Consider the following 26,227-nt stretch of genomic DNA (forward strand, 5'->3'; position numbering starts at 1 on the left):
ATGTTGGAATTTGTTCATATTGCTTGGGCATTGGATGTTAGCCCAGTCAGTAGTAAACAGGAAATGTTTTTATTAGAGAATATACCAAGAACTCCAGAGACAGAGGAAATACACACCCAAAATAAAATCCTCACCCAACAAACCATAAACATGTAACTAAACTCTTCCTTCTCAGTACCCCTTTAGCAGGGTTTACTAGTAAAGAATCCAGAGTTTACTGAGAAGAGCACCTGTGTTTTGTTCTGTTTTGTTTTCTGTTTTATCTTAGTCTGGTTTAGTAGAAAGAGCTTGGGTTCTAGAGTCAAACAGCTCGATTCACATTTTTCGTACCATCTGTGAGATGTTTGGGAAGTTATTTATTCCTACTGAGCCCTGAAGTCCTCTTTTATAAAATGAGGATAAAAACATGCCATTATATTTGCAGGGATTAAGTGAGATAATGCCAGCAAAGCCCCAAGGAAAGCACCTAGCACATATTAGGAGTTCACCAAATGGAAGGATTGTCTCAGCATTACTCCAGCCTCCTTTCATATTTATATCAACTACATATTAATCTCACCATATATTTCACTATCAAATGCATCTCAAACTCTTTAACCCGATCCAGGAAATTTATTTAACACCCTTTTAAAGTGAACATCCTTCATTTTAATGAGGCAAAATATTATGACTGTAATTAAACTTCATTTATTTTCCTACAACTGTTTTAACAGATGAGGCCATTAAATGACACTAAAAGTCAAAACTGTACTTTTGGTAACCCAAGAATTTTTAAGGAACTGAAACAGGTCAGAAGGTTAATTAAGGTTAGAAATGATGTTTTGTTTGTTCATCAGGTTTGTAAAATGTTTTGCTTCTTGCTGTAAATGCACAGCTTATATCACACAAACCCTCCCTGGAGAGTAATTATAAAAGCCAACTAGCATTTTTAAAAAATCCAGTTATTTTAGTGTATCACAGAAAAATCAAGACAACCAGGACTATAAAAGCCAATATCCTAAGATATCCTTTGATATAAAATCTGATAAAAATAGAAGAAAAAAAAGTCGCATTCATAGAGACAGATACAAAAATCATGAAATATTTATAAATAGAATTCAGCAGCTAAATAAATGATATATCATGAGTTTATTGAGAGTTTATTCCAGGAATGCAAGTTTGTTTAATATTAGAAAAATTGATCAATGTAATTTTCTACCTTAACAAAATAAGAAGGAAAAATTACATGATCATTTTAATAGATTCAGGAAAAATATTTAAGTTTAGCACTTAAAGGAATTATTATAGAAAGAAACAGGAGACCATTTAAATCTCAAGTAAAAAAGTTTTTGCATAAACCTTTAGCAGACATTATGCTTAATGGGTAAATGCAAAAGATTTCCTTCCGAAATGAGTAATAAGAGAATGCTGTCTGCTGTCCCCAGTTCTAATCAACATTGTACTGGAGGTTTTAGGTCATGAAACAAGACAAAAAACAAAGATGTATCAGAAAGATGGGAATGGAAAGAATAATATCATCAATTTTCAAAAAATATGATTGAGCACATGAAAAACCATAAAGATGACTATTTTGGAGATTTACCCCATATTCAAAGATATCTTGCATGGTGTACCAAAAGTATTAGTATTATGAAACAAAATGATGAATTGGGCTTTCTTAAAATTAAGAACTTTATTTTAAAAGATAAGAATAAAAAATTCAACCTCAGAGACATTTGTAGTACTTATATATAATATAATATAATAGTCTTATAAATCAGTAAGAAAAGATAGTTATTGGCTGGTGATGTGTGCCTGTAATTCCAGTTACTCAGGAGGCTGAGGCAGGAGGATGATGAGTTTGTGGCCAACCTGGGCAACATAGTCACCATAGTGATAATTTGTATCCAACAAAAGAAAGAAAAAGTACCCATTGCTTGATTTTCCTCTCTTCAAAAATGGACAATTTTTTTTGCTTTTATTGGTGCATTATAGTTGTATGTAATAGTTGAGTTAGTTTTGATATAATTATACATGCCTGAAATTAAATTTATTCCATTTCAGTCCCCAGTATCTTCCTTTTCCCTCCCTTTTCCCCTCCCCCATTCTCTTTCTTCTATTCTACTGGTCTACCTTGTATTCATTTATATATTTTTAATTGGTGATTTATAGATATACGTGAAGGTAGAATTCACTGTAGTATATTTATAAATGTATGTAGCATAATTTTGTCAAATGCCTTCTGCATTTCCTCATTTTTTCCATTCCTCCCTCTTAATCTCTTACTCTACCGATCTTCTCTCTGTCTCTTTATGATATCTGACCCTGCCTACTTCTCCCCTCTTACTTTAATCTAGCTTTCACATAATGATAGAGAACATTTGATTTTCTGAGTCTGTATTTCGTTGAGCACGATGTGTTCCAGTTCCATCCATTTAAGAGAAAATGGCATAATTTCATTTTTCTTTTTGGATAAGTAAAACTCCATTGTATATATAGCACATTTTCTTAATCCATTCATATGGGCTTGTTCCATATCTTAGCTATTGTGGGTATGCTCCTATAAACAATGATGTAGCAGTTTTGCTCTTGTATGCTGATTTTAGTTCTTTTGGATAAATACTGAGGAGAGAGCTCAGTCATATGATGGTTCCATTACTAGTTTTTTGAGGAATCTCCATACTGCTTTCCAAAGTGGTTATACTAATCTGCAGTCCCACCAACAGCGTGTACCTTTTCCCCACATCCTCACCAGCATTTATTATTATTTGTATTCTTAAAATTGCTATTCTGACTGGAGTGTGATGAAATCTCAGTGTACTTTTGATTTGCGTTTCCCTGATTGCTAAAGATGTTGAACTTTTTTTTTACATATTTGTAAATGGACAAAATTTTTGAGCAGGTACTTTAGCACAGAGGATATTCACACAGCTAACGGGCATATGAAAATGTGCCCAACATCACTTGTTATCAGATAAATGCAAATCAGAGTCATAGTAAGATCACATTACGTACTCACCAGAATGCTTGAAGTTTTAAATCTGATAATGCCAAGTGTTGAGAAAGATGTGAAAAAACAGGAATCACATACACCGCTGGTAAAAATAGAAGCTGATATACCTCTTCAGAAAACTGTTAACTAGAATCTGTTAAAATTGAACCTATGTTTACTCTAACTCCACTACTGAAATTATACCAACATAAATGCACATATGTATCTTTAAGATATCAGATATTGGTACCAAGAATGTTCAATTCAGGAATAATATAAGAGCCCCAAGCTGTAAACAATCCAATATCCTCAATAGGATCATGGAAAAAGAGGTTTGAGTATATTCATAAAATGTATACTATGCGTCAATGAAAATAACAATTTACTGTTATAGTCATGGAAAAATCTCTCAAATATAATGTTAAACACAGAAGCCAGAAATAAAAGGGGTAGTGGGTGTGAGTTATTCATTACCAATTTGATTTCTTTAAATTTATCAATTTATTTGGATTCAATATTTCCTCATATGTAAATTCAGTTAATTTGTGTTTTTTTTTTCAAAAAAGCATTTATATTTTCAACTTTTTCGGCATAATTATACTGTGCTAATTTGCTTTGCATTATTCTAACCAAATACTTGAGATAATAAACTTAAAAAGAAGAAAGTTTTATTTGAGGGTCACAGTTTTGAAGCTTTCAGCCCATGGTTGCTTGGTCTTTTGCTTCTCGGTTTGTGGGAAGGCAGTGCATCATGGTAGAACATGTGGTAGAAGAAGCTCCTCACTTCATGGCAGCCAAGAAGTGGGATGGGGGAGAGAAGAGGGCCCTGAGATCCCAATGCACATTCGAGTGCACTTGACCACTGAGTGACATCCCCAACCCCATTTTTTTTTTTGTATTTTATTTAGAGACAGGGTCTCACTGAGTTGCTTAGCATGTTGCTTTTTGCTGAGGCTGGCTTTGAACTCGAGATCCTCCTGCTTCAGCCTCTGGAGCAGCTAGATTACAGGCATGCACCATCGCACCCAGCCTAACTTCCTTCCACCAGGCCCCGTCTCAAGGAGTCTACCACCTCCCAATGACTGTTGATCAAACCTTTAACACATAGGTCTTTGGAGGACACTTATCCAAACTGCAGCATATAGTAATCCCTTAAGTGTTCTAACATTGCTATTGTAGCTGCAATTTCTCCTTTCCAGGAGTTCACACTCTGGGCCACTGCTGGTATGTCCCGTCTTCCATGGACTTTACACATTTATTCCTCTTTTATTCCCTTAAAAAATCTTTTAAATTTTTTTCATAATTTCAAATGCTTCGGGGAAAAAAGGAAGCTAGATGTTTGCCTTCTTATCAAATATTCTTTCAACAAACATAATTTTGGGTATTGTTATTTGCATATATAAAACAATGTATAAAGCATGAACCATCCTACTTTAGTCCTCTTAATAGATGCTCAAAGAAAACTCTCTTCAGAAATCATTACCATCAGCTACTTATTATTTTATTATTAAGGCTTTTGTGAAGACAACTGGCGGGGGGAGTGTTAGGGGAGAAATCCCACCAGATTTATGTGAGCGTCCAGATACCATTTATCCAGCAGATGCTTCCACAGGGCATGCTTGTTATTTCATTCCATCTGACATCACTGTGAGAGCAGTACTCTGAGTGTCAGTCATGTTTTCATTGTAAATGAAGCTTAAAGGGATTTATTCAATATTCCTAAGGCCAACAAGCAGTTAGTGGCAGGCATAGGAAAAGATGCAAATGAGCAAATGTGATATACACAGAAGCCTAAGTGATCTCTTAGAGGCCCTATCAACCTCTGCATAAAATCGGATGACATTCCTTCACAAGTAATTAAAAAAGCAGTACCCATCTCAACCATGACACGGAGCCCCGTTAATATGCACAAATGCCTTCACAATTCTGTAGGAAAAAAATAATAATTTTCTATTTAGAATTCCGTACCTAGAAGATCTATCAACTATCTATGAGGATAGAATAAAAATATTTTGGATATGAAATTCCTTAGGAATTTACTGGAGAGAGTGTTCTGCCAAAATTAGGAATTAAGCCAAGGAAAGAAATGTAGGATCCAAGAAATTGAAGATCCAGCAAAAAAACTGGAGGTGAGGATGTTCCAAGGAGAATGGTCAGTGGAGAGGTCAAGTTGACACTGGATAGCAGGCCTTGAGAAAAACTGATCCAGACTGTAGCAGATCAGGAGGTAATGGGAGATATTTCTTCAAGAAGATAAAATTTGTACTGCACCCAAAAATGTTTAAACATAACACAGACACAATTATAGGGAGTTTGGATTGAATTTGTGATTATTCGTAGAAAATTATGCAAAATAAAAATACAACAATTATTAACTCTCAGAAAAGGAAACAGAAAAAAGCACACTATACTACATAGCTCAACTGTGAATAATATTTATGTCAAATAAATAAAATTTTGTTACTGATCTAAACAAAATTATAACTACCCAGGAGAGGGGCGGGAGGTGAAAAATTTATGTTTTGTGGTTGAGGTGAAAACTAAAGCTGAGACAATATAATATTTACAGATATTGAGGTAAATAACAAACAGAAAAAAAAGTTAAAAACATGTTTTAAAGTACCTGCCTTTGGGAAGTAGAAGAAGAAAGGCAGGCAGCGAACTGGTACTATTTTTCATAACAAGTCATGTACAGCTGTAATAATAGCATGTTGAATTATGATACAAATAGAAACCAAAAACCAACAATGTGAAAATACTTGAATTTTATGTGATTCTTGGGCAAGAAACCGCTAGGGGCATCATTTGTAAAAATAAAGAGGAGGAAATGTTAACCTTTCATTTTGTATAAGCTTTGACCCAGTAAATGTAAGAGTTTAGCTAACTACAGCTTTTAAACTCAGTATGATCAAGGAAATGGAGTCTAAATATCATAATTGAAAGGGGCAATAGCATCATCGGGTTGAAGCCCCTCAGTGCTGGGAGGAAACCCAGAGAAGCTAAGCAATTTGTTCACAGGCACAAGACTCTTAGTGGCTGAGAACACACGGCAACATGGGTCTCTCACTCTTGATCTAAAACTTCTTTTATTATTATTATCATTATTATTTACCACAATGCCAGGGAGGGAAGGCTTTGTAAGAGAGAGAGAGAGAGAGAGAGAGAGAGAGAGAGAGAGAGAGAGAGAAACCACAGAGAACCACATAAAACCCGATTCTGAGAACATTATTTCCTGTGGTAAAGCTGGGTAAGTGGTTTAACTGAACCTCTTCCTTCCACCCCGTCCTCCTCTGTCTTGATAGAGTTGTGTGTCTCCCTCTAACTGCAGCAAAGATGAAAGTCAAGGAAGAAACATTTCTGACATAGAGATGAATCCATCTTCGCAGTACAGAGCATCACCAGTATCAATTTCTATTGTGTGTCACCAAACCTTCCCTGAGGCCATTAGTAATTTTCCAGACTTATCCCCAGACCCAGAGTCTGCGGCTGAATCGATGCTGAGGTTATAACAGAGACACTGAGTGAGTACATGAAGCACGAGATGGCTGGCAAACAGTGTCACAGGTGACATTCTGCGCGCTGTGGACTGTTTCCCTTCCCCCCAGTCAATTTGCTGTGCTCGCCTGCATGCAAATACAAGAGGGATTTCTAAGAGGCCAGTTACTAAGGAGACCAAACAGGTGCTCTGTGAGTCATCCTGTCTTTGGAGGGAATCTGGGTACATTTTCTGTGATGGAAGATTCGCTGATGATTAATTCACTTTTGACATCCATTTCAATGCACAAGGGATGAAGCATTAATTTCAAATTATTCCAACACTTATTTTTTTCCCCCCACAATACGCAGAACTAGGTTTAGGTAGCCGACTCGTGGGTGACAGACAGCAGAAAATGATTCGTGGCTGTACGGTGGGGACTGGGGTCATGGGAGAAGCCCCACCTCCTTAGGGAAGGAATGAGACAGGCAGAAGCTTCTGAATGAAGAGGAGACTGTGCCTCTGGGCCAGGAAAAGCGTGGGTGACAAATCAAGTCATTTGGCCCAGCAGAAAGAGCTGGAAAAGGGACCGGATGTTAAAGTGATCCTATCTTGCTGTTGTGCTAAATCCTGCAGAACAGCCAGTCCCTTCCAGGCAGTCAGCCCTGATAAGATAAAGGATTTAGAGAAGGGGGGCCTCACGATGGGGGAGGAAATAAGAAGGAACACTTCATTTAGTTTTGACCTTCTTTCTGGGAGGCAGCAGCAACATGGTGGAAACATCAAGGATCTGGCAATCAGACTAATGTCATTTGCAATCCCAACAATGCCATGGAATAGCCGAGTCCTAACACAATTTTCACTAACCTTTCTCAGAATAAGAGGGAATTTCTGCTTCAAAGAGGCCCTCCTGTCTTCTGGCAACTGCTTTAGAAAGTCCTTTATCTATATGTTTTAGTTTGAGCTCCCAGAAACACACAGAACAGTCTAGCGGGGCGTGGTGGTGCATGCCTGTAATCCCAGTGGCTCCAGGGGCTGAGGCAGGAGGACTGCAAGTTCAAAGCCAGCCTCAGCAATCACCTCAGTGAGACCCTGTCTCTAAATAAAATACAAAATAGGGCTGGGGATATGGCTCAGTGATCGAATGCTCCTGAGTTCAGTCCTTAGTACCCCCCCCCCAAAAAAAAAGACCCCAAACTAGTCTAATCACTTTCATGAGAAATACTCATATTTTCTTCTGATATAGTGTGCTCCTAATGTGATATGCACTCTTTCTTCCCCTGATTGCTGTTTCTCATAGGTTGCAGTAGAGATTGTGCTCTAGGCAACAAAATCATTTGTTCTGCCTTTCCTTTGGGATAATGGAACTATCTTTGGGTAGGCCTGCCCTCACTAAACTACCTTCACCAGAACCCCCAACCTCCCCCTCCCACCCCCTGCACTTATGTGTGAGCAATCATTATCCATGATTGAACCCACGGGCGCTTAACCACTGAGCCAATCCCCAGCCCTATTTTGTATTTTATTTAGAGACAGGGTCTCACTGAGTTACTTAGCGCCTTGCTTTTACTGAGGCTGGCTTTGAAGCTACAATCCTTCTGCCTCAGCCTCCTGAGCTGAGCTTCTATGTTCTTTAAGACACTGTATCAACAGATCTCATGGTGTCAGCAGCCTATACTTACCTTAACTAAAACAGGCCCTCTTAAGGTGTTCCTCAAAAATGGGTACCATGGCCAGGCACGGTGGCATATGCCTGTAATACCAGTGACTCAGGAAGCTGAGACAGGAGTATCATGAGTTCAAAGCCAGCCTCAGAAATGATTAGGTTATGTTGTAGTTTCAGTGGAACAGAACACTTACCTCCCTTTTGCTAGATGTTATCATATTTTAGAAATGGAATCCAAGACTAACTATTCTAGTACAGTTAATATCATACTGACTTTAAACCTAAAATTCTAAAATGTTTTTATCTGTGTTGTTGCTGAACCATATATGCTTCAACCTATACTTGCAGAGTTTCATTTTTGATGCAAAAGAAACTCCTTATATTTATTCTTCTGAAACATCAACTTAGTAGACTTAATTATAATTTAATCCATCATTCCCATTTGCTAATATCCTTTTGTTTTCTAACTCAATCATCTACTCTCTTGGCTACTCCTCTCAACTTCTGATGACCTGTGGGTTTTTTTTTAAGTATCACATAATCTATAGCTTAATTTTAGTTTAATTTCATTCTTTGATGCTTACATTAAGGAATAAAATCTCTTATATATATTTTTCCTGTGAGAATGATTCTAGAGTCCTCACTCTGCTGATGAACGGCATCATTACAGTCTCTTATTGTGCAGGTGGTAGATATTGGGCTGCCCCTTATATCAGACCAATGCAATGAGTAGTGTTAAAAGGCATAGCTGCACGAATAGACTGGGACTATACTTAGCTCAACAATACCTGTCTTCTATATCCTGTGGCCCATGTTGAAACCTTGTCTACCCACAGAATTTTACTGTTTGTCTCCAAATGGAGAAAAGGGCTACTCTTTCTGCTTCTCAGTAAGTTTACTTTATTACTTCTCATTTGTACATACAAGTATGCAAACACAAACATATAAACAGATGTGTTTCTATCTTAATGATCTGTCATCTGCAAATGGGCACTAATGTGGCAGACTAATTAAAAATGAGCAATTCAGCATCCCTCTGTAAAAGCCAAGTTTTAGCTTCAGGTTGCTATTTAAGATCAGAGCACATTCACTGAATAAAAAGAGTTCAACTCTGATTGATATTTTAGTAGAAACAAGGGGGTTGATAACACCTGCTAGAAATAGTTGAAGTTGGCATCCCCAAATGATCTTCAATTTCTGTTTGTTGTTGTTGCCAAACACAGTACCAGTACTGGCTGACCACTGGAGGGGGAGGCAGCCCTAGCAGATGATGAGGGAGTGATGATGTTAGGAACTTGGTTTTTCTGAATGATCTCCTGGAACAGAGATACATGCCAGCCTAGAACATCACCTGGAACTGTTACACAAGAGAGAAGCAAGCATCTGTGTTCTTTAAGCCACTGTATCAATGTCCCCTTAGACCATGACCATGAGCAATGCCTCATGTTTTCCGTATTTCTGCAGCCTCCCTTTAGGCTCCATCATCATCCCTTGAGTTCTCTGGGCTTACTAAGACATTTCCAGCTGGATATGCCCAGTGCTTCAGTTCTACATCAACTTAAGTTAATGGCCAGAAGGAAGACATGGTCCACCCTTGCTTAGATCAAAATCATACCCAGCCCCAGAGACATTCTGAAGCCCTGTGTTTTGAATTCTGTTGGGAGTGACTTCAGTGTCACTAAACTTGGGGGATGAAACATATTCCAACGATGCTAGAGAGATGTGTCCCCACACAATAAGAACTTTACCAGCCATCCCTGGAGTAGCACCATTGCTCTGTGGAACCTGACCCACTATTATCCCTTAGAGTCCTCTGGTTTCTCTGACTTACTCTTCCTCTGCCTCTAAGCAAACCATTCTTTAATTGATCAATGATGCATAGTTGGGAAGTTCTTTTCATCTTTGCATCTCTGCCGTGCTTACCTGCAGAACTTCTGTACGTGCTGGATCCTGGAGTTGTAATAATATTCTGTGGAAAATAATAATAACCTGTGGCTTTCCCTGAAGCTGGAGTCTTTCCATTCTTTCCTTATGGGAAGACACTTTATGTATGGCACAACTTCGACAGTTCCTCCTCAGCATGGAGAACATTTCAATTTAAAAGATCTTTCTTGAGCTGGGGGTGTAGCTTGGTGTTAGAGTACCTGCCTAGCATGTGGGAGGCCTGGGTTCAATCCCCAGCACCATCAGATAATTTTTTAAAAAAAGGTTTATATTTTTGTGACTTACATATTCAGGACATGATTGGGTCCTGGTCCTTTTCCCATGTCCCCTGTCTTTGGGAATGGCAATATTATGAGTTTTTTAATGAGCTTAAGAATGCTTCTCGTTGTATGAATCATCAACTTAGAATCTCATCTGTAATCACCACTGAGTCCTGTTTACACATATCTCCCGAATACGCCTTCAGTTTGTTCCCTTGATCTCTTTCATCTCCACACTGGTCTAAGCCACCATCACCTTTTAATGGTCTCTCAGCCCCCATGTGGCCCCCTTCTAATCTGTTCTATCAGTGGGAGCCAAAGTGGTACTTTGAAAACAAAAATCTCTTTATGTTACTAACACTCTTTCTAAATGCTTGTGGTTAGCAACAGCCAGGCCTGCCAATGGAAAGCCACTAAGCAGACATAAACAGAATTTCTAGGTTCCATGATGAAGACACAGAAAATTCTGGCAACAATTTCGTCACTCAGAACTAGACTCGGGTGAGGCCTGGGCAATGTGGACTGCTGAGTGGCAGAACTGTTGTCTCACATCAGGAGGGAGAATAAATACTGCTGCCTTAAGAATGATTCCCCTTGGTTATAAGACCCTTTGGTAAAGGGAATGGGGTCCCCACAAATGAGTGGTGAAAACAGTGGCATTCTCTAAGCTAGTCAGAAGGCATCCAAGGCACGGGAGAACCAGAAGGGGCACATAGAGGCATCCTGTCGTTAGTGGTGTCCGTGTTGTTCTCATGTCCACTTGGATGCTCCAAAAACCTTGTAAGAGGACCAGATTGGTGTCCACAGATTTCATATCACCCATTCTCAAGCCCCGTCCTGACCGTCTTGTTCCAGGGCCTAAAGAATCTTCCAATCCAGGGTTCTTCAGATAAAATTCCTAAATGTGGCACCTGGCTAGGTTTTTGGGCTCCTGTCCTCCTACCCCACTTCTCCTCACTCTATCTGTGTTAACACAAGACCTTCCAGTGCTTCGTTCTCGCCACCAACATTCCCTTGTGCCCCAAGCTCTCCTCTTAGTCTGGGGTGCTCTCTCTCCTCTATTCAGCTAGATGACTTCTCATCTTTCTGATGGTACTCAACTCAAGTGCCATTGCTTCAGGAAGCCTTTCCTGATGCACTAATCAAATCCCATCCATAGAAGCTTTTATAGCATTTTTCATCTCCTCCTAACATTGACCACCATGGCAGCTTGCATATCTGAGGAAGTATTTGATAAATGTTTTTCCTGGAGAACAGGGACAATGTCTTGTTTTGCATACTGTGGTTCCCCCTGTATCTAGCCAGGCACCTGGCATAGTAGACCCTCAATAAATTTAACAAGTGAATTAATTAATAAATGCCCTTGTATTTTGTTATAAAGAGGAATCATTTTGTAATCAACATCTCTTTTTGGATGAGGTCTGGCAGTTTGTCAACAAGTATTTATTGAGCTTTATGAGGCAGAGAGAATTGTTCTTCTATTTTTTAATAGACCCATAGTGTGTGGTATGTGAATGCTGTGCTGTATTCTAAGGAAGACAAATGAGGTACAACAAAAAGAGATCCATCTTTGTCTTCTTATGAGATATGCTAGAGTAAGATAAGTAACCAGAGACAAACAAGATAGGGATGAGATCACTTCCAAAAATAACACGGAGGACACATTAGTGATGTAGCTCAGATTGATGGAGTGAAAGTTGCCAATAGCTTTCTCCTCCATCATTGACTCTGAGCATTTTTGTTGAGGATTTCTCTGGTCTGGACATGAGCCATGTGACATAGTGACTCACCACAGGCAGTCCAGAGGTAAGCATTGCATAATGCATCCCAGGCAGCCAGCATGAGATGGTCTACTTTCTGTCTCCACCAGAGAAAGAGGGAAGCCATTCTGAGAGCAGGGTCTGTGTTTGTCTGACTGCGGCACAAAAAGGAGAAGCAGGAGTCTCATTCCTACTATGGAGACTGCCACTGTTTTCACCACTCATCTGGGTGGACTCCCTTCCCTGTACCAAAGGTTGTGTAACAGGAAAAGTGATCCAAGGGGAATCACTGTTAAGGCAGCAGACTTGTTCCTAGCACCTGATCACTGATGGGAGCCATATGCACCAACATTTTGTTGGTTTACCATCAGGCACTGTGAATATTTACCTCCTTGAGGGCTGCTGGGAAGGAAGGTAGGCTGGTATAGAAGAGCCACAAAGAAGGATAAGCCTCAAAGCTTTTCCTGATGGGCAGTGGAGCAATAGTGATGTGAGAACCCATCTCATAAATATTTGTTGAATAGTCTGTTTGCCTCCCTGGAGGAATACCATGCATCTTAAGAGCATTTTTGTGGAGAACATGGTGTTTTGTTGATTGGTAAACCAGAAGCTTAAGGGAAAAAAAAAAATCCAACTCCTTATTTATCCCAGATGTCTACTGGAAACCCAATGTTCTAAACTGGGGAACCAATTCAGCACCTAGAAAGATAATGTCTTCCTTGGACTTGCCTTAAAGGAGAGATAATAATAGATGATCATCACACTTCGCATTCATTCGATATTTTGATGATTACAAAATTAATTTGAAAAATATATTTAAAAAAAACCCAAACTGTTGGTGATTCAACCCAAGAATAATATCCCTTCAAAAGATGTGGATTTAAAAGTGAACTAAGGTAAAGGGGAGTTCACGAGAAACAATGGAAATGTGAGATTATGAGAATGGTAACATCAAAAGGATTAGTCATGGATTTTGAATCATAATGGGTAGGAGAGACAGTTCATTTGTTGCTTTTGGCAGTTTAGCATCAGTCTCCTTTCTACAGCTGATTTCCTTTCTGATTTTGTTTATGGGGATTTTCTTTCTCCAACATGTGTTCCTCTGATGACAAAGGGAGCACATTCTTTCCTTTAAGGAAACCCAAAGGAATCCCCATCCTCTCTCTCCCTAGGGATGGGCACAGGATCTAGGCTCAACCATTGGATTTACTGTCTCAGAATTTCAATCTTGAGCAAGTGGTGACAAAGTGAGAAACCTGCCCTTCATCTCAGGGCAGGGGCGGAGGCAATGCCTGAGCAACCCACTTTGCTGTGTGTCTGTGGCTGGGCTCTTGCTAGCTGGTGCTCTGCATAGCTCTGCTTTCTGATGATTCTAATGATTTAATGCTTATTTCTCCAGCATCCTGGTGATTCTTTGAGCCCTTATGTCCTTCCAACAGATTCCTTTGGCTCAAGACAGCCCGAGTGACTAATGTACAAATGGTAAATTAGTATGAAGAAGCCTGTTGAAATGGTGTAAAAATAAAACGTATTCCCAGGCAGATGCTCAGGAGAAGGGATTGGGAAATTCTGGGTCAGAATGAGGATGTTTTGGAGTCTGGAATACAGAATATGGAAAAAAACTGATAGTATGGGGCTTCTGAGGCTCTAAGGTAGACCTCAAAATTAGACAGAGAAGAGCTATGTTTTTTTCCCCTCACAGATCCAAGACACAGAGAAAAACAACTTGATTGTGGCAGCAATATAGAAATGACCCGAGCTTTCTCAACAGTGAAAATTTAATATGGAAAAATAGATAATTTAGAAGGACTGGAAAAGTAAGCAGAAGAAGGTCAAGTTTAACACAGAGGGAGCAGCACAGAAAGCAGCTACCTCCCCACCCCTGCCTGGAGGGATATAGAGAGGAGGGGAAAATTGCAGTGGAAGGTGGAAGGGGCCTCTGGTCTGTGGCAGCCAAGATAAGGAGGGACATCACAACCAGTGGGAGCCAGAATTGTGGAGGAGATGTTGTAACTCTCGGAGCTATCCCATCTGAAATACCCTGACTCTCTTCCTCCAGTCCTCTTACTTAGGGATGCACTTGATGAAAGCCGGGTAATGGGGGTATGGAAAAATGCAGCTCACAGGGGATGCATATGGGGACAAATAGGCCATGACCCCCTCAGAGTGCAGACGGAGGCCACCTAGCCATCAGGGGCACTGTGATATTCAAAGGCAAGATCTGAGGAGGAGCCAAATGACCTGACTAAAACCATAGCCATCTGGAAGCCCCTGGTCATTGCTGCTGTAACAAATGATGGTAAATTTAATGGCTCAAAACGACACACATTTATCAGAAGTCTGGAATCAACTTCCCTGGGCTAAAGCAGAGGTATCATCGGGGCTGGTTTCCTATAGAGGCTTCAGAGGAGAGTCTGCTGTCCTGCCTTCTTTACCTTCTAGTGGCTCCGTGCACTCTCTGGTTTGAGACACCTTCTTCTCCTCACTCCAGCCTCTCGCCGCTGTCTTTATAATATCTCCTCTGACTTTCAGTTTCTGCCTCCCTCTTGTAAGGACTCTTTGTAATTACACTGAGCCCACTTAGATAATTCAAGATAATCTCCAATTCGAGATCCTTAATGTAATCACAAATGCAAAGTCCTTCTTGCCATATAAGGTGATACCTTCACGGGTTCAGGGGATTACGACCTAAACATCTCTGGGAAGCTATTATTCAGCCTACCACGTGGTGGGTCCTTGGAGCTGAGTCAACCGCATGGTATTTATTGGGATCTTGGACAGGCAGGTAATTGGAAGTTGGGTCCTGAGATCCCATTCATTACAGTAAAATAGGGCTTTGCATGTGCACTAGAAGATTATGGAATCAGAATCACAGAAAAGAAGGAAGTTTGAAAGGGCTTCTCATTCAAATGGGGAGGTGTTGTGGAGAAAACGTTAACTTTGGCCAAGGCTTGCCTCACTCAGTCAGGCACCACTGGTAGAATCCACATAAAAGCCCACCCCATTTCTCGCATTTTCTTGTGGCTCTAGATCAGCCATAGTTGTAACCACACAGCGTGGGAAAGATGTGAGAGGTATGCAGAATCCAGTCGGATTTCATTAAAAAGCCTGGAAGTGTTGAGGTCTACATGATGCGAATAATAAGAAAAGGATCTAAAATTCAATTAGGTACAAAAGAAACTAGCTTAGCCGGGGCAAGGGTTTGAAAACATCAGATTATCGGATGAAAGAATTATGTAAGAGTATAACTCTGAACCAGGAGCAGCCCCCTCCCTCTGAGGAATATGGGATTTGACACTCTTTTTGTCATAGAAGCTATTCAAAAAAAGGCTCACCTTGTCTTTCAATAATCTCTATGGATTTATTCATTCCCCAGGCCTGCGTTCTGGCCTCACATCTCTAATCAATAAGCAATTTCAGGCTGACTGAGATAATGATCCTATTCTGGCACTGTGAAGCCAGAAACATCAGCACACCTAAATATGAAATATAAGAAAAAAAACGAATAATGAGGTATTACAAAACCACAGTATTAAGATGTATGTTAAGCGTAGAAACATTTAATGAACACCTGATGGTTAAAGAACATATCGTAAAGAATTTGCTGTACTCGAAAAACTGACAGATCAGTCTTGGGCATGCAATTTGAAATTTGCACTTGAATTTGGGTTTCTCGTTTTTTAAAAAGGCATAAGAAAAAATGGATTTAGCTTCTAAACCGTATCATGCTGTTTCCAAGAACCTAAAATTTTTGATTCATTTGATTTATAAAAATGTCTCTAAGTATCTGAGGAAGGCTTTGCTTTCTCTGGTTGCAACCTGTCCATTTAGGCTCTGGAAGGGCTTAAAAAGAAATGGAACATATTTTTTATTAATGAAGTTTAAATGTTAAAAGGGATTTTATTAACTAAAGTTGTAAATGGGATTCATGGTTACAGATGCTTAGGATGTTCCATGTGAAAGGATCTAATATCCATGAAAGGCCTCTTGCTTTTATTTTATAAAATTTTCTAGATTTATAAATAGCCTAACGAGATTTTTTTTTCAGTCGAACCTCAAGCCTTAAAGTGAGCAAGGCTTTAAAAAATTTGTTATTTAGTCCACAAAATTAATTTTAAACCTGGTAGTAGAGTGTCTGTGTATTGCCTCCCTCAGATATCAGAATCGACAGCTCACACACCTATTTTTGAAAGCCCTGGGCTGGATTAGTCTAGAGTTTTCCCCAAAAGAATGCAATTTAACAAGGATCACATAAATGGAGGTTTAGAGAAGGCTGCCTGAAGTATAATTCTTCATGTGGGAGCTTTTTGACATCTTGTAAGTCATACATACATATGTCTCCTAAGCTGGCCTTCATCCTTGCCATTACCACCTTGTTTGCTTGGTTTCCTGGCTACTTCCCAAAGGGTTCTGACGTACGTTATCATGCCTTATGGTCCCCCCATGACCTCCACTTTCTGGGTTTGCAATCATTGTTTCTTTCCAGTTTTTCTATGAAATCTGTAATATAGAGATGGATTCACTTGCACATCTCTCTGAAATTTCATAGCTTGTGCATGGCTTCCTTTTTTTGCATCTTTTGGAGTGTTGCCTCTTGTTCTCTACTCCTCTCCAACCCTGGACATTTTGCTTGGTTTTGGAATCCATCTCAGGAAGTACTTTGTGGGATTGTGGGTTCGTGGCATTCAATGAAAATGCATTGCATGTTGTTTGCATGGTAAAAAAAAAAAAAAAAGATGGTATTTGTGTATTTTGAAGCACTCTGAGCAGAATGAGCTTCTACATGATTGCAGAACTGAAGCGGGGGGTCTCTTCTAATTTTTAAGACAGCAGGGAAAACAAATCTGGATGAAAATAGGCAGAACAGAGCTGAAAGGCATCCTATTACCTGGGCATTAGGGCAGCCAACTAATCAATCTCAGACAGCCCTGCCAGCTCACATTTTCCAGGTCATCTCTCTTATCATTCCATTGTGTAACTCAGGACAATTTATAGCCTGCTTGTGGTCGCTTTATATGTTTTTCACGGTATGAGCTGAATAGCTCTAATTCAACCCATTTTGCTAAGTTCTTTGTGTGTGCATTTGTCTTTTTTTGCCTTGATTATTTTGTGGTAGGGGATTTACTCTGACTTGATAGCATCCTGTAATAAACAAAGTACAGTCACAATCTCATTGGAAATCGATACAAAATATGCAAATGTAGGATGAATGAGGAGTATTAGGTATATTTGCTTCAACCCTGCTACTCCATCTGGGAAAATCTGTCCATATTATTTCTGCTCACTCAAGATATTCTGATATACAGTGTAGTACATCTCAAAATGAACTGCTTTTTTTCCCAGAGATCTTTTGTCTACATATGTGACATGAATAGTTCAAGAGCCACACTAATACAATTATCACTCCAAGTATTTAGGATAATGTATACTTTGAAAATACTAGATTCTTTTGGTACAAAATTTAAGAATTATAACCAGAAAATAATTTGAAGTCTTGGCAGTAAGGAGATCTATATTAAAAAAAATGAAAACAAACAAGGAAAAAACTCCTCAAAAATAAAAGTTTTTTTTCCTTTAAACTCTTATTATTAGCCATGGCAAAGAGTAGGTAGTTTTTCACTAAAAGCCATGGCTCTTTTCTTTTCTTTCTTTTTTTTTTTTAAAGAGAGAGTGAGAGAGATAGAGAGAGAGAGAGAGAGAGAGAGAGAGAGAGAGAGAGAATTTTAATACTTTATTTTTTTTTAGTTCTCGGCAGATACAACATCTTTGTTGGTATGTGGTGCTGAGGACCGAACCCGGGCCGCATGCATGCCAGGCGAGCGCGCTACCTCTTGAGCCACATCCCCAGCCCCCATGGCTCTTTTCTTCTTAGCTACATTTCTTAGCTACTTTGCATCTGAGCAGGGCTATAAGACTAGTGGCATCTCAGGGGAAGTGATGAGTGTCATCTCTAGTCCAGGAAGTTTGGAGTAGGGATGCTATTGGTCCACACTCTGTTTTCTTCAACAATAGGCTGATGGTACAGCATCCAGCAGTAGATTCCAGGACTTTCCCAAGATGGCAGAACCACTAGATGGAAGGAGCCCAGACCCTGAATGGCAGTGTGGAGAGTTCCCTGTCAGTCCTCATGGAATGAACAATAACATTTATTGCATTAAACCACTAAGATTTTACAGCTATTACTGAAGGTAGTGTACCCTGATTAAGACATGAGGTTCACATTAATTGCTCAGAAAAATGAATGAGAATGGATTAAAGGCATCCTTAAAGTATTTGAGGATTTTTTCTTCTTTATCTTTGTCCTATGACATAGACCACAAACCCACGTGTCAGTGTCTAGAACTCTATGGAAGAAACTATTCAGAGATAGAAATTAAATGAATTTCTTAATTTATTTTATAATTAAAAATCTCTTACTGACTATAAACATGTGAAATGATTCTCAACATTATAAATCAATAGGGAAATGCAAATCAAAACCATTTTGCAACTACTATTTTAAAAAAGCAAAACAGAAAATAACAGGTGTTGGTGAGGCTGTAAAGGAATTGGAACCCTGTGTATTTCTGGTGTACGTGTAAAATGGGACAACTACTATAGACAATAGAACAGCAGTTCCTCAAAAAATTAAACTTTTAATTATGCTGTGATCTTTCAGTTCTGCTTTTGAGTAGATACCCGAAAGAATTTAAAGCATAAATTTGAACAGTTTTGTTTACACCAATGTTCATAGCAGCATCATTCATAATAACCAAAAGACACAAGGAAACCAAATATGCATTGGTAAATTAATGGATAAATTAAATGGGGTACAGAAGACACCACATCTATAATGAAATAATATTTAGACTTATAAAGAAAGGAAATTCCAACATGTTCTACAACCTGGTTGAACCTTGAAGACATTATGCTAGTGATAAATATTATATGGTTCTATTTATATGAAGTATCTAAGTGAAACTCATAGAGACAGAAATAAAATGACAGTTTCCAGGTGCTGGAGAGATAGGGGAGCAGGGAGTTGTTGTTTAATGGGAGTAGTTCCAGTTTGTGAAGATGACAAGAGTTCTTGAAATGGAAAGTAGTGATGGTTGCACAATAATGCCAATGTACTTCATGTCACTGAACTGTACCCTTAAAAGTGGTTAAAATGGGGGTAGGGTGAGGTTGTGGCTTAACAGTAGTGCACTCGCCTAGCACAAGCAAAGTGCTGGGTTTAATCCTCAACCACTACATAAAAAATAAATAAATAAAGGTATAAAGATGGTTAAAATGGTAAATGATATGTGTATTTTAAAATAAAAATTCTTTTTAATATTTAAACCAAGTCATTTTTAAATGGGTGCTGATCAATAGATTAGTGTTGGGGTAGAGGACATAAGATTAACTTAACTTTTCTCTTTGATAGAGGATGAATCTTGGGGAAAGTAGAATACTAACAGGAATTTACATGGATATCACTAACACAGTTTAGCAGCAATTGCCAAGAGTTGAGTTGATTGCACTTTTCTATTAATGACACACTAGCATTCATCTCTAGCTGAATGCTAAAATTTATGATTTCCCCCCTTCATCCCTGAAAACCCCACCTCTGTTTTTGATATGAGTATTTTAAAAATTTATATAATCAACAATATGCTATAGATCTGTTTACTAGTTTCTTCTGACTTAACAATACTTTTGAGAGTTCTGCCTATGTTGTTTTATGTACTTCTAATTTTGATGCGTGGTGTTCCATGATAAGCTTCTATCATATGTTATTTACCCATTCCCCTAGTGATGGGCTGTTGACAGCCACAGCCGAAGGGGCCCCAGCAAACTTCCAGCTGCCAGCAAACTTCCAGCTGCCAGCTGATGATTGGCTCACAGCGGCCCCAGCAACTTCTAGCTGCTAACTGATTGGCTCCTCTGTGGTGATGCTCATTGGGCTGTTTCCCCGCCCTCTTAGACTATGGAGCTGCTCATTGGGGGACTTTTTTTGGCTCCACCCACGTGACCCAGCCAATTGGCCTCAAGAGCAGGAGGAGTGTGGGAGGTAGAGAGGTGGTGGCAGTTGGGCTCTGAGGGTTTTTCCTGAGGAACTGTTTTGTTTGGCGTGTGTGGTTCTAAAAATAAAGTTCGTTTCTTTTGACAAGTGGCTCCTGAATTGTGCCCAGCCAGACTGCAGCATTTGGTGGCCCACGGGGAGCTTTACCACTGAGCAACATCACCAGTCCTTTTTTATTTTTTTAACTCATCTTGCTAAATTGTGGCAATGGGCAGTATTTTGCCTTCCATTTCCACCTACCTCAAAATAAAATGCTGTAATGAACTTCTTTGTATTTGTCATTCTTGGATCTGTGGATACTTTTTTCTGGGTTCATACTCAAGAGTGAGTATGCACAGACTGAATTTCATTAAGTTTTGCCAATTATTTCTCCCATCAGTAGGACATGAAGGAATCCATTTTGCCATATACTATTGTACAATTTTTCAATATTTTCCAATTTATGCATGTATAGTACAAGAGGTATTTTATTTTTCTTTCAATTTGCATTCCTATGATTACCAGTAAGGTTGGGCATCTTCATGTACTTGTTAGCCATTATAATTTTTCCCTTCTGTACATTGCTTATCCATATTATTTGCACATTTTCTGTTGGAGTCCCAGTTTTTTCTTATTAATTGGCAAATGTCCTTGAAATACTATTTTTTTATGTTTTTTAACACTGCAAAGTATTTTCTTTCACTATATTAGTCAATTATTAAATTTTTCTGAGGTGGTATTTGTTGAACAGAAAGACTTTTGAGGCGTTAAAATGCAGTAAAATTCATAATTTTTGCCTTATGCTTAATACTTTTGGAATTTTGCTATAAGGCCACAGACAGTCTCTGGTACTATTCTATTTGTGTTTTTAAGCCATTGAGAGCTTTTCTGTAGGGGCGAGTAGGAATAAACTTTATTATATTCTTTATATGTGAAAGGCCAGACTTTTCCAAAGAAAAAGACAGAATTTTCCATAGAAAACTAATTATGTGAGATATTTGGGTAAGAGGAAAAAAAAAAAGAGTTCCATAGTCAAATAAATTTGGGATAAATCTGGTTAGAAATGGTAAACAGAATTTTTTATCCTATCAGTCTTTTCAGAGCCTTTAATGAGTTCATACACATTCTAGAATATTCAGGAAGGGTCTGTAGCAGGAGAGGGCAAACTATCTGTCCCTGGGCTCATGTGGTTCATGGCCAGCTTTTGTGTATCCCTCAAGCTAAGGATGTTGATCACCTTTTTAAAGTGTTGTTCAAAAAGAAGATAAAGAAGATTATGTAATGGAGACCATCTGTAACCCACAAAGCCTAAAATATTTACTGTCTGGTGCTTTACAGAAAAAGTTTGCAGATCCCTAGTGGATAGTATGCAAAGTATCCGAAATATATTGATCCCAGAACCCTCCAGTAGAGGAAGGTCTCCGGAGTTTGTGTTCAGCAGCCCAAATGCCAGGAAAGCATGCCTGGGCCGGATGAACACAGTATTAACAAAAGTATAGATCTGACAATCTTCCCATTAAGTTGAAAACTGTGTGGTCATGAAATCATTAAAGATTTAATGGATTGTATTGTCACCGCCAACCTTCCACCCCATGTTAATCCAATCCAATCTTGTTTGTTTGCACAATCACAGAAGAGAAACACCTTCGGAAAATCAGCTCACATGCTGCCGTTTCTTTCCCTGTGGTCATTCTGTCACCTACGCCACCACTTGAGTATATTTGTGCTCCTACTTGAAGCCACTCACTCTGAACTCTGAATTCCATTTTAATTTTTCCATTGTGTCAGAGTTTCTGAAAATACTCCATTGATAACCCTTATATTTTACAACCAGTTCTGCTGTTTTCATTTTTTTTTTCCTGAAATTGTTTCTTAGAGGATCTATCTAGGATTATTTCCTTTCTCTATGGCTTTCATTATATGTTGGAAGAGACAGATTAAAAAGTATTTACTATGTCTATTCCTAATAGCCACAGTGGAATTGTGAAGTATTATAACAGGAATAAAAATGATTGACCAGTATGTAATGTACAGAAGTTTAAAAAAATGTTTATCCTATTGATCAAATTAATATGTTATGGATTAAATATTTGTGTTCCCCTGACCCAATTCATGTGTTGAAATCCTAATCCCCAAAATGATGGTATTAAAATGTGGAGGCTTTGGGAGGTAGTTAGATCATGAGGGTAGAGCTCTAATGAGTGGGATGAATGCTCGAGAAGAGAGCTTAGAGAGCTCTTTCTCTTTTTCTATCAAGTCAAGATAACAATAAGACAAAGAAGATCTGCAACCTGGAAGAGTGTCCCCACCAGAAGCCAATTATGTTGACATTCTGATCTTGAATTTCCAGTTTCCAGAAATAAATGTCTGTTGTTTAAAAGCCACGCAGTCTCTGGCATTTTTGTTATGACAACCTGAATGAACTAAAACACTATAGGACAGTATTATATCCCTTTAAGAGAAGAACTGTGGGAAAAGAATGGAAATTTAGAAAGTTCACACCAACTGACTGCACAGTAATACAACCACTCTAGAAAGCAGTGTGGAGATTCCTCAAAAAATTAGGAATGGAACTACCATAGGACCCAGCTGTCCCTCTCCTTGGTATTTGTCCCAAAGAACTAAAATCAGCATACTCTAGAGATACAGGCACCTCAATGTTTACAGCAGCATAATTCACAGTAGCCAAATTATAGAATCAATCCAGATGCTTTTAAATAGATGAAGGCACTAAGAAATTATTGGTTTATATACACAATGGAATTTTACTTGGCCATAAAGAAGAATGAAATTATGGCATTTTGCTGGTAAATGGATGGCAATGGAGAATATCATGCTAAGTGAAATAGTCCAGACTCAGAAAATCAAGGGTCAAATGTTTTCTCTCATATGTGGAAGCTAGAGCAAAATAAGGAAAAGAAGGAGGGGGAGATCAGATATCATAAAGATACAGGAAAGATCAATAGAGTAGAAAAAGGAGATTGAGAGGGAGAGAGGAGGGATGGGAAAGGAGAGGAAATGTGAGATGAATTTTTTAAAAATTATGCTACATGCATAAATAAATATAAGCATTTTTACCTTTTTGTATTAGTAGAAAGAATCAATCAAAAATAAATAAATAGATGAGCAAGAGAAAGATCACTAGAGTAGAGGAAGGAGAAGTGGGAGGGAGGAGGAGAGGGAAATGGAGTAGGAAGACGTGAACTGAAATCAAATTTCATGAAGTGTCAGTTTGTTGAGATGAACCCAACTACTATGTATAAATGTAATGCTCTAATAAAAAAAAAGAAAGTTCCCACCAAATTGAAACTAGACTAATTAGGTGAGTTAAAAAGAAGTGTGTTTGGGCATGGGGTGGGCGTTCTCCAAGTGTGGACTAGACATACTGACTATGGGAAGGGAAATATATCTATAATGAAGAAACTTAGCAAACATCACCTTAACCAGGTGACCAAGGTTATAATTATCAGTAATGTCACATGACATTCATGTACCCTGATTTGATGAGGAGTGTACTTTTTCTGGGTGGTATTATTTCCTAAAACCTATAACCAGTCTGATCATGAGAAAAACAACAGATCAACTCCTTTTGGAGAATCCGTTACAAAATATTCCTCATAATTGTCAAAGTCAAGCTCATGAAAAATGTAAAGGAAAAGCTAAGAAACTCTCACCAGAAAAGCAGAAGGTCCTAAGGAAATGTGATAAGTAATGCAATGTGGTATCCCAGATCCTGGAGAATTTTAGGGAAAAATTGGTAAAATTCAAATAAGGTCTGGAATTGAGTTAATAGTAATATATCAATATTTATTTCCTAGTTTTGAGTCATGAACCGAAATGATGAAAGATGATGACATTCAGGAAAACTGGAATGGGCTAAGGGGCATATGGGTAGCTTCCTCAACCACTTTAATATGTTGTAGATACAAACAAAAAAGAAAATAAACATCTTCTAATATGTACAGGTATATGGAGGAGAGTGAGTAGCTCTTTTGCATCTACACTTGGATCTTGACCCAGGAGGTTTGATTGTGGTAAAGGAGGCTTCCTTTAGACGTGATGCAGTGCCTTTTGTCCGAGAAGCCATTAAACCTCAGAATATGTCACAAAGGCAGGTGCAGAATCTCTTACAGGGAAGGGACTGTAAGATCAAGCTGGAGCCTTGCCATGGATTCTCTGTAGAATGACCCTTTATTCCAGTTTCCTGCCAGATCTATGGCTCTGTGATTTGAAAAACATTTTTTAAGTCTGCGGTCATGGCTGGTTGTGAAAAAAATCAATGATCATACAGGATTCTCCCATTTAGCTTGTCATTTTTACATTCTCAGGTCAAGCTAGTGTATGTAACACTAAGAAAAATGATAGATTGCCCTGCTCAGAGCCACAGGAGGATAAGAAGAAATATGGTGTGTGCTCCTTTTCCTTGGTTGACCCTTTGGACTAGAGCCTGGCCTACAATACTCCTGCTAACCTGAAATAGTCTTGCCATCTGTGCATGTGGTCAAAGACCAATGATTCTGATTCTGCATGTGTGCTTTGTTGAAGTCTCTCTTGGCAATATGCAGCCTGTTACATAGAGCAGGAGCAGGCTCTTAGGTATAGAGGTAGAGAAATCTCCATTTAAAACTCACATCATGGGCTGTGGTTGTGGCTCAGTGGTAGAGCGCTTGTCTAGCATGTGGAAGCACTGGGTTCGATTCTCAGCACCTCATATACATAAATAAAATAAAGGTCCATTGACAACTAAAAAATATTTAAAAACAAAAAACAAAATAAAACAAACGAACAAACAAATATACCTCAGGTCATTTGTTGAGACCCCTGAGCTTCCTTCCATGACCAAGAGCATCAGTTTTAAATTGTAGCCTCTGAAATATGTATCCATCACACATCATCAAGAACTGTGATGATAGTTTATGCCTCTGGTATGTTTTTCTGGACAAGTGAGAAAAAACCCTCTTATCATCTCAACTTAATAATATTTCTGTTACAAACATATTAATGTTGAGAATATGAGATAGTTGGGTTCCTGTGGATGAAAAAAGTGCTAGAAGGATTGGAGCATTTGGGTTAGGAGTATATGTCCTTTTAACCTAAAAGCTGTGTTAGAGTGACAGGGGCCTTGTGGTCATAATGTCATGGTCCTTTTTCTACTGTGGCACTGAGATCTTGCTTCCCCCTCCAAGCTGCATCCAATGGTCACTATGCAGAGCAGAGAACCATGCTATTTGCCTCTAGGCAGAGCATTTTACCACTGGCTCCCTGAGAAGCATGATCTACCTTTCCATTTAGGTGAATGAGGGTGAGTGGGGGTAGAGTGGTGGGGTCAGCAAACTGTTCTGTTTCCACATGCTCTGACTTGGGAGAAAGCTTCCAGCTTGCGATTCTCCTTGGCTCTTAATAGAAACTAAGAAAGCAGAAGCTAAAATCACCACCTACATCCAATGGCCCCATCTATGATTCATAGCACCATTTTACTAGAGCAACCTGAGAACAACCCTAGCACATCAGTCACTTAAATGGAGAGTGGCAGTTCCGGGTCTTGAGTCATCTCTGGATTTTTCTCCTCTCTTCGTGCCACCCCCACTTCCAGATGATACATCGGTCTTTCTCCTCCCACTGACATTCTCATGAAATCTGTGGACACTTGCAGCCCCCAAAGATGGGATTTAACACTTCACTTTTCATGGACAAGACAATTTGATTCTTATGCTTCTTTTTGTAGCTAAAGATCCTGGATAAATTCTCAGCTTATAAATACCTGGGACCTACCATTCATGTTCTATGTGTTATCTCTAATCCCCACAACAACCCCACAATGTAGGTATTCTTTTTCTCATGTCAAAAATGAAAAACAAGCCATTGAGAAGTTTAGCAAGGTCCACTGCTGGTAGGAAGGAGAGACAGGATTCATACCCAGATGCCAGCTCCCTTTGCACCAGTGTGCACGTACCTTGAGGAGGGTAAAAATTCTGCAGACTGCATAGGTATGAGTGGGCCTTCCAAGGTAAACCAGTCCAAAAGAGATGCCAAAGCATAAGCTTGCCTTCCCTGTAAGGGATGGGAAAGTCTGGAGTTAGGTAGTGAGGTCAATTTCCTACCTGTCAGAAGTCTCTGACTGATAA

The sequence above is a fragment of the Urocitellus parryii genome, chromosome 2, assembly GCF_045843805.1.
Source record: "Urocitellus parryii isolate mUroPar1 chromosome 2, mUroPar1.hap1, whole genome shotgun sequence".
In the NCBI taxonomy this organism is placed as follows: Eukaryota; Metazoa; Chordata; class Mammalia; order Rodentia; family Sciuridae; genus Urocitellus; species Urocitellus parryii.